This window comes from Anser anser (genome assembly GCF_964211835.1).
Source record: "Anser anser genome assembly, chromosome: 3".
Classification (NCBI taxonomy): domain Eukaryota; kingdom Metazoa; phylum Chordata; class Aves; order Anseriformes; family Anatidae; genus Anser; species Anser anser.
Window position 1 is genome coordinate 14,896,248 of NC_139722.1, and position 9,670 is coordinate 14,905,917.

A 9,670-nucleotide genomic window follows, 5' to 3' on the forward strand; every position below is an offset into this window, starting at 1 on the left:
TTTTCAAAACTAAGTTTTTAATTAATTATTATTTTTAATTTTTCCTTTATTCGAATTATATTTAATGTTATTTAAATTATTTTTAATGTACGAAAAGGTCTATATAACCAGGCTGGCACCTGAAACCTTCTGCAATACACAGTGGCAGTGCTTCTTTAAAGGAAATATAAGTTTCTTGGTTTAAAAGATAAGCAAAAGCAATATTAAAATGGCAGAATTAATGGTAGGATTCCTGGCAGCAGGTATAATTTGTTGGGATTGCAGATATTACAGTAATTTCAAAGCTGGGCCTAAATTTACTTTGCTTTATACTGAGTGAACACAAAGAGCTCCTTACTTTGATCCTTCTTAGATGTTTCTGTTCTTTTGGCTTGGAAATTTTCTAGTGTCCTGGTTCCAGTTAGGACAGAGTTAATTTTCCTCATAGTAGCTGGTAGGGTGCTATGTTTTGGATTAGGATGAGAAGAGCGCTGATAACATGCTGATGTTTTAATTGTTGCAGAGCAGTGTTTACACCAGGCCAAGGACTTTTCGGCTTCTCGCTCTGTCCTGCCAGCGAGCAGGCTGGGGGTGCAGCAGGAGCTGGGAGGGGACAGACCCAGGACAGCTGACCCAAACTGGCCAAAGGGTTATTCCATACCATCTGACGTCATGCTAAACAATATATAGGGGTGGCTGGCCGGGGTGGGGGGCCGGCTGCTCGGGGATAGGCTGGGCATCGGTCAGCGGGTGGTGAGCAATTGCATTGTGCATCACTTGTTTTCTTACACATTATTATTATTAATACTATTATCATTATCACTATTATTATTATTATTGTTATTATTATATTCCTGTCTTAATAAACTGTCTTTAGCTCAACTCACAGGCTTCACTTTCCCGTTTCTCTCCCCCATCCCAGAGAGGGAGGGAGAAGGGTGAGCGAACGGCTGTGTGGTGTTTAGCTGCCAGCCGGGTTAAACCACAACATCTAGACAGCTCATTTTTGTATTGTGAAGAATAAAGCCAAACAAATTAGGAAAGCCAAAAGAAAAGCATAGAATAGCTGGTCTGGTTTTGAGACTTTATATATAAATATATATATATATGTTTCTTCCCCTTGCTCTTTTCCTGAACCTGTCCTGGAAGTGTCTTCATAAGCTCTGAACTAGCTTGAACTTTGATGAGAACTTTTCATCTTTTGTAGCATTTTCATCAGACAAGTCCCCCAGTAAAAGCAGAGCCACTTGAGACTTGTGAGTGGGTTCTTCTGAAAACGATTATCTTGACATGGCCTAATGAATAGCCAGTGAAGCTTAGAATAGACTTTTCCTCCTGCATCATCACAGTAATTGGACTGTGGTCATGGTCATACTGCAAATCTTTGAGTACAGGGCAAATGTGATTGCTGAAAGCTCTGAATCAGAAATGCTTTGGGTTTTGCTTGGCAATACTTGATTTTATACCTCCTGGGTTCTAGGGGTTTTGAAATGGAAGCTTGTTCACATTCCACTAGAGAAAGGAAGATATTCCAAGAAATTCTACCTTATCTTCGAAACATATGGAAGAAAAATAGCACATAGTGTTCTCCATGTTATTTTATTTTCCCTCAATGTTCTTTACCTTAATAGAGGAAAACTTTTGTTTCATTGCTTTTTTTTCCACCTAAAATGAAGAAGATGCAAATTCAGACTATCAAATGGTACTTATAATGAAGCTACAAAGTCAGTTTTATCAAGGCAATTTAATTACAATAAGATGTCTCTCACCTATATATGAGGATCTACTTTCCATAACAATCAAGGGGAGTTTTTGCTTAAGGCAAAACAGATTGAAATTCCTTTAGAAAAAAAGAATTAGGATTAGAAGTGTTTTTCCACCAGAGGCTTAAGAATAAAAAGAGAATTTATTAAGTTAGAAAATTTGAAAGAAACATTTTAACAATTAGTTAATAATGTATTATTAATAGGTTCATATGGGATGGGGTTATCCAGCAGATTTAGATACTGGTCTCCTACGTAAGTGCCCTGACTATTTGTCTGGCTACTCCCACTCTTCCTCTTCTGCTCTCCCTCATAGTTTTAGACTGCTCTGGATTTGAGAAAAATTTCATTTTCAATCCTGAAAGTTTTATTCTTATTCATAGTCATTCTCTGAGTATGAATGCTTTATCAGAATCATACCAGGTACACATCGAATATTGTAAAGACATAATCTTTAAGTCCAACCATCAACCTGACCTAACAAGTGCCATCTCTAAACAATGTCCCTTAGCACCGCATCCACACATCTCTTAAATGCCTCCAGGAATGGAGACTCCACCACTTCCCTGGGCAGCCCATTCCAATGGCTGACCACCCTCTCCATGAAGAAATTCTTCCTAAAGTCCAATACAAACCTATATAAAACTTCCCTAGAACAATGTGAGACCATTTCCTCCTGTACTGTCACTTGAGAAAAGAGAACAACACCCACCTTGTTACAACTTCCTTTCAAGTATTTGTAAAGAGCAGTGAGGTCTTCCCTCAGCCTCCTCTTCGTAGACTAAACAACCCCAACTCCCTCAGCTGTTTCTCATAACACTTGTTTTCTAGTTCGTTCACCTGGTTTGTTGCTCTTCTCTGCATATAGTCAGGCAACTCAGTAACCTTCTTGTAATGAGGGGCCCAAAACTAAACACAGTTCTTGATATGAGGTCTCACCAGTGCCATATACAAGGGGACAATCACATCTCTAGTCCAGCTGGCCACACTATTTCTAATGCAGGCCAGGATGCCTTTGGCCTTCTTAGACACCCGGGCACGGTGCTGGCTCATGTTCAACCTGCTGTCAACCAGCACCCCCAGGTGCTGGTTATCAGCAACACCATCAGACTAGGGACTCTACTGACTTGTTTATAAGCCTTATTTTCAAACTAATAACAGTATTCTTGGTGCAAAAAGAGAGTTGCAGCAAATTTATAACATTTATAACAATTTACAAATAACCAGTCCCTGTCATAACTACATGAAAAAGAAAATTTAATTTTTGAAAATACTCTCTGAAAGTCCTGTAGTTCTCAACAGGGTGCTTGCTAGATGATAGTTACAGATTCTGGAGCAAGGACATTCAACAGCTGAGCCTAGGGTAGAAAAGAAATTGAAAATAATGCTAGATAGGGTTGAATATACCAGGGTAATACATTGTACTGTGTGGTGTAATGTAAAAGATCATCTTGACATGCAAACAGAAAGGATTAAAAAGTATGTGGAAAGTTATATTCCTAGAAAGAGAAATGAAGGGCAGATCGCAAAATCAATGAAGTCATGCTATTGGAACATGTGAATTATTGATTCTGATTTAAAATGTACACAGGAATTCCTCTGAAAGTTTGATAAATATAATCCTGAAAAGTTGTGGGCAGATTATGAATACTAGCCACTGTGAAGGTCACGAACAGGAGGTTTTAGGTCAACAGAAATATTAGGCTCAAGCTGTCTGTCTTAATAACCTAACATATCCTGCTAACCATAGACTATTCATAAGTGGTTTGCAATATGCAAAGGTTTAGTGCTGTATGCACAGATATTTTAAGACCATTTGAACTATTAAGCAGTACATGATTTACTCTTTGCACAAGGCAGAATTTCTCATCCTAGGCTCTAAGCAACTTACCCTGGTTTCCTAACTTAACCACAAGGTCATCTTTTCTCTTGACCACAAAATTATTTTTCCGGTCTCATATGGGTATTTCAGGTCTTGTTCAATTATGGCTTAGATGCATGCTCACTGAAGTAAGCAGCTGGAGCAGTTTGATATTTTAGTTCCCATCAACCAGAGAATAACACCTCATTGACTCTGGCAGTAGAAACGAAATATGAACCTTCATCAAACATTTCAGTAAAAAAAAAAAAAAACAGAACTTAGTTTAAGCTAAGGTTCTGTGACCTTTAGTTTATGCTACCAGTTTTTGCACTGAAGCAGTTGAAGTTTGTTCAGACACTGCAACCTACAGCCAAAAGAAGTGGTCTACAGTGGGGAAAAAATCTTGCTACAGCCATTAGTGAAACAAACGCATGCCTACGCCCTATACCAGGTCACACACCCCTGCACATATATATGTGGGTTGTAGGCAGTCCAAATAAGTGACTGTTTTTCTTTCCTCTCCTCCCCTCTGGGCACAGAGAAGCAGCTTGCATTCAGCTCTTCCTGGTTGATCTAATGGAAGAAAGAAAGGATGTGAAGACTTGCCACTGTCTGCCATGGCCTGTAGATGTGGTGGAAACTGTTCATATCTTCTCCTAACACATTTCCCAAGCCATAGAGCAAACTAGGGCGCACAGTGTAGGTTCTGTGTGTCAGTCATAGAATCCAGCCATAATAGTTGCAATGCTTTCCACGCATAAATGTCGCCAGAGTAAAATATTAATGTGTGTTACTGTGAATGATCCAGAAATGTCATCCTGTAAGCTAAGAAAGTGGCTTCTCAGTTGCTTCCTGGCCATCTGCAACATTGGAACAATTGCTGTGCTACATAATACAGATGAAGTGTGCCTTTGTGATCTCTAACTCTAGGTTTTCTCAGCCGTGGAACAAATCTTGCAGAGTGCATTGCTGCCACAGAAATATTGCTGTGAAATGTCCTTTATTCCATAGCCATTAATGATGTAATATGATCTTTAAAAAAAACTGTTATGTTGTCTATGACTTCTCAAATTGAAAGCTTTTTCTTGGGTGTGTTCATTCCCTATGGTGCTACCATTTTCAGCCTGAGAAATTATGTAAATTCAGAATTTGTTAAAGGATTCTTCAGATATTTCAAAAGCACTTGATTTTAAAAACTGATGTTACCCAGCTCCTGAAAATGGATCTCCTTTGAGGTGACCCAGGTTGGAATACAAAATCACAGATCACTGCTGGTATTTTTGTCTCAGTCTAACCGTAGATGTACTGCTCAAAGCCAGTTACCAAAGAGGTCGAAGCCAACCTTCTTTCATGTGATGGAGGAGGTGTGGGAATGAAAGAGTCTTGCTGTTCCTGTGTAATAATGAAACAAGGGCTTCTGGCTATAACAGCCTTCATATGTGTGAAATGCCGAGTCATCTGTTAAAACACATACTGTTGCATAAAATTTGAGTTTAAAGTTGGCTTTTTCCTTAGAAATGGTGAATAGCCTCTGACTTGCCAATTGTTATTGAAGTTCCCACCCAGAAGTCCTTCTGTCTTGCATAGCAAGGACTGAAGAGGAGGACTGTAATCATACTCCCTTCTTCAGAGCAGTAAGTGGTGGGTGAAACAGAAGGAGAGAAAGAAGAGAGGGCAGTGTAGACCAGCTGTAGTTTTAGGTTGACCTTCATGGTATAGAAACGTATACTGTAGAGCATCTGGAAAATTGTCTGTGGATGGGTGTCCAAGCCAAAACAAAGTTATGTCCTATTCTTTGGACCCCATACACTCAAGCAATTCACTCAGCTACAGCATCCATTCCTTTCTTTCTGAAGGTGATGCCTTCCCTCACAGCGGCTCTGCGCTTGCCACTGGGCATTCCAGCCCTTCATCACATGCATAGTGAATAATCTCCTTCACAGTTTGGATGTGCACTTCTCACTCTTTCTCTTTTCTTTGCTTTGTCCCACAGGTTAGAAATCCCAAAAGAAGGCATGGGACGTTCCGAGACTGTTTGGTTTAGAAAGCAGCTGACATCATGTTTCCTTGTGCAAGAGAAAAAGTTTTCACAGCACATAGGTGTTGTTCCTATGATTATCTTCAGGAAGATTCTCTGCAGAAGTGAGGAAGAAAGGTAGTTTTTTAGAAAACTAAAGCTGGTCAGGCATTTTACAAAAGAACTTGGGAGTCTTTTTCTGTGCATCAGCAAAAGGCCAAGAGAAATCAGGAAGTTTCAAAATCTGCCTCATTTCCTGCCAGCTCACCTTCCTTGCTGTATGTCATCCATGTGGCTAGCTGACAGGGAGCCAAGAGCCTGGTAGCACTGCCTGTTCAGCAGGGGGGCTCTCAGATCTGCAACAGCCTAGGCTGGGAAATAATGACCATTCTCCTCTCTGTTTATAAATAAATAAATAAGTAATCAATCGATCTAGTTTATCTTGCTTTTACAGGATTTAAATTCCCTTTCCTGATAAACTATTGTCTAATCTGCATATACATTTTTAGATATGCTGAAATAAAAAGTAATCTCCTATTTTCACCTATCTCCTTTTCCCAAAAGCTACCTCTTCCTCCACATATTTATCCTTTATCAAAGGTGGGACAGCATATCTGTCTTCTTTTTTTCCCTTCTCCTCAGTGCCAGTGCCAGCAAGTGCAAGATCCCCTCCACCCCTCAGATTCTCAGCAGGCAGTTGCACGAAGCATTAGGTGCACACACGTACTGTGCCCGTGACGTGCATTCAAAGTATTTTTAGAATTTAGTTAATAGGGACTCAGATAAAGCAGTTGCATTCCTGTGCTTATTTAGTTACGGGAAAAAATGGGGTCAATTCCATTTTCAGAGTGCTAAAGGCTTGAAGACTTTGTTTGTAAAAAGTCTCCTTATTTTACACCAAAAAGGTAGCAAGTTATTTTCAGTTATGTTGACTATTTATATCTGTTTATTTCATTAGTAGTGTTAGCATAGCTTTGTGAACAGTGTGGGTTCATCACTTGGATATAAAGATTGAGTTCAAATTCTTTTTAAAATATATTAATATTCTAGAGATAAATCAAATCAAAGAAAATTCCTCTTACAAACTATCTGGTTTTGGTAGCTTGTGCTTCAAAAACTTCTTGAAAAGAAGAATATATAATGCTAAAATATTCAAACAAAAATGGTACAAGATCTGAAAACATCCAGACATTAATCCACAATTGTTGTGTACCTTAAACAGTCCTCAGGTTACTCAGGCTACCTTGTCTCCAAGATACCTGCTCCTCTTGATAAAATAATGTGTGACCAGATGCCCTGCCAAGTGCATATATTTTAATAATAAATAAACAAGTTCCCAGTAGCTCTCTTGCAGTCGGTGAGGGAACTAATTTCCAGCTGCTTGTTTTCTTCTAACAGATGAATAAATACATTCCCAGTACTATAATACCTTCAGCAAGAAAATGATTGTGCAGTAACTCAAGGCCAAGATACGCTCATCCTGCTGTTGTTTATTTGAAAGCAGGTGGGTTATTGCCCAGGTACGTCTCAAAAATTTTATAAGATCTTATAGGTGAGGGATATAATCCAAGAAAAATATCTCTCATGGGAAACTGTAATTGGGATTTTCCCTTTTGAATTATAATACAAGTAATATGAGGGTGAGCAATTTAATGGGACTGAATTGGAAACAGAAAATGAAATCCAGTGTATTAAGCTCACAGAAAATAGAAAAGACTTTAAAGGACAGAGTTCTGAGACAAAATTTTTTCTTGTCATCTCAAAGGGCATCATACTTCCTCAAAATAAACTTTCTGTTTATTAATAGTACTGTTCTTTGTGGTTTGGACCTTTACCTTTGCCAGTTTTCCAAACTGCATTGATATGTTTACTCCTTAATAGTTCTATAATCAGTCCTTACATGCTCTCTGATTACTACAGCAGTATTAGGCTTCATTTTCTCAACAAAATACAAAGAATGTAATCTCTCATCTTTACAGAAATTCTGTGTATAGTGTGCTCTCCTCTCTGCATTTGATAATAGAGCTGTGCAAATGTACATAGAATCATAGAACAGTCTGAGCTGAAAGGGATTTTAAAGATCATCCGATTCCAACCCCCCTGCCATGGGCAGGGACACCTTCCACTAGACCACGTTACTCAAAGCCCTGTCCAACCTAGCCTTGAACATCTCCAGGGATGGGACATCCACAGCTTCTCTGGGCAACCTGAGAACATTGCAGACTTTATAGTGTTCCTCTTATAATGCAATTCCCTAGATTTACAGTTTGTTCTTCAGTGGCATAGCTGAGACCTGATGTGGGTAGACAAATGTACAAGTCCTTCCAGTACTGCAGCTGATAACACAGCATACGTAATTCTGTTGTACCTGAATAAAAACTTTGCTGAAATCACAAAGCTCTGGCAATGGGGTATCCTTTGGTCTTCACTTGGCCATGATCCAGGCATTTCTTGCAAAGCTCTTTTCTGTGACTGCAGTTTCATTCAGTGAGAGGTGAAGGAACATGGTCATGCTGGACTCGGGAAAGTAAAAGGAAGTTTCTTAGCTGCTTATCTAGAGATCTGGGTTACTGATTTTTTCTTATTATGCCTACAATGTGTGACAGCCACAAGTGAAAACCCCCTGCTAAACAAGCGTTATCAAGCTCTGGTGAGTCACATTTTCTTCTCACATATTGAGTGGGAGAGTACGCCTGATGGAAAGTGCTGCGTTCATGCTGGGGACTATCAAGCATGGCCAGACTGAGGGACAGAACATGGAAAATAATCATTCACCAAACAGCAGACTGCTAGAGACTTTCTAAATAATGTTGTTGCCACTAACCCTCCTTAGACAAAATTTCTTCCAGTCATTTCTTTTTGTCTTATTGTGACTTCCTTTTTGTATCTTTCCTACTATTTCACAGAATTACTGTTACCCTCCAGCCAGTCACTCATTACAACTAGGTTAAATGTGTCTGACCAAGACTTTGCGAAATCTGTCTTAATGTGTCTTAAAATACCTAAAGTGGATTCATCCTGCTTTTAATGGTCAGGTATCTAATTTTAAGTAGTTGATGAGAAACAAGAAGCACTGGATGGCAATATGTCTCATCCTAAAGCTTCTGTCTGTAAATTATTGGGAATAATAACCTTTGAGAGTACCTATCCGATGGTCCAGTACCTGGTCCATCGACCACAGAGGGAGACAAGGTGAATAGTTTAGGCTTAAGCAGTTAATTGATAGATGTGTGAAGTTAAGTAAAATCTCACTTGTGGTGTTTGCATCAAGACTATCTAGTTTTTTAGGCCAATGTCTGCAAAATAAGCACCTGCCCTTAACATAATGAGTCAGATAGCCTTAATATAGGAATGAGGAAGCTAGTCATCCTATATATAGATGTATATATAGGCATACTGTGAAAAATCAACACTTCTGAAGAATGATTCATTAGGCTAAGTGTGTTTTCCTGCCTCCATTAATCGTAGGCCTTAAATGCTTTTGTAGACTTGCTCAGTGCATATTGATCAAGGAGCTGCCTTGAGATAGGCACTGTGAAAATCTAGATGCTGCTGTCCAGATCTACATTTCTAAACCTTCTTTTGAAGCAGCTTCACAAAAGGAAAAGAGAGCTCTAAGTTCTTTTTCAGCTTGAGCAGGTTTAAACACAGATCTAATGTCATAACCCTGTAACTGTTGCTCAAAAATGACAAAAGAGTGTCCTTCATCAGTAGGCCAAGCACTCTTTTGTCCATTTGCTTTCTCTCCTGGCTGGAAAATGGCACTCTGCAAGAGAAAGGTTAACAGTTGTGCAGCCCCAGTCTTCCCCATAGACTACTCATTCAGGACAATAGACTTTAGAAATATTGTGACCCAAGAGGTATGTATTGGTTGCTTTGTTAAGATTTGGTAAGTGATTAAAAACACTCACTGCCATCTGGTCTGAATTTGGCCTATAGGTCTTATGTTTTTAGAAAAAAATGACATGAAACATATGACAGACTCTTCAAACTGTGTTTTTTTCTACTTCAAATGGATAATTTACAAGAATCTTACTTTAGTGTTCTTAT

The 9,670-nt window shown here is 39.0% G+C and overlaps 1 long non-coding RNA gene across 1 annotated transcript in view; it reads left to right on the forward strand.

The window, feature by feature from the left end:
- Positions 1-709: 709 nt before the first annotated feature.
- LOC310896777 overlaps positions 710-9,670 on the forward strand; it is a 92,927-nt gene continuing 83,966 nt past the window's right edge. The window contains exon 1 of the long non-coding RNA XR_014581832.1: positions 710-732. This is a non-coding gene — a long non-coding RNA (uncharacterized lncRNA). The remainder of the gene's footprint in view (positions 733-9,670) is intronic.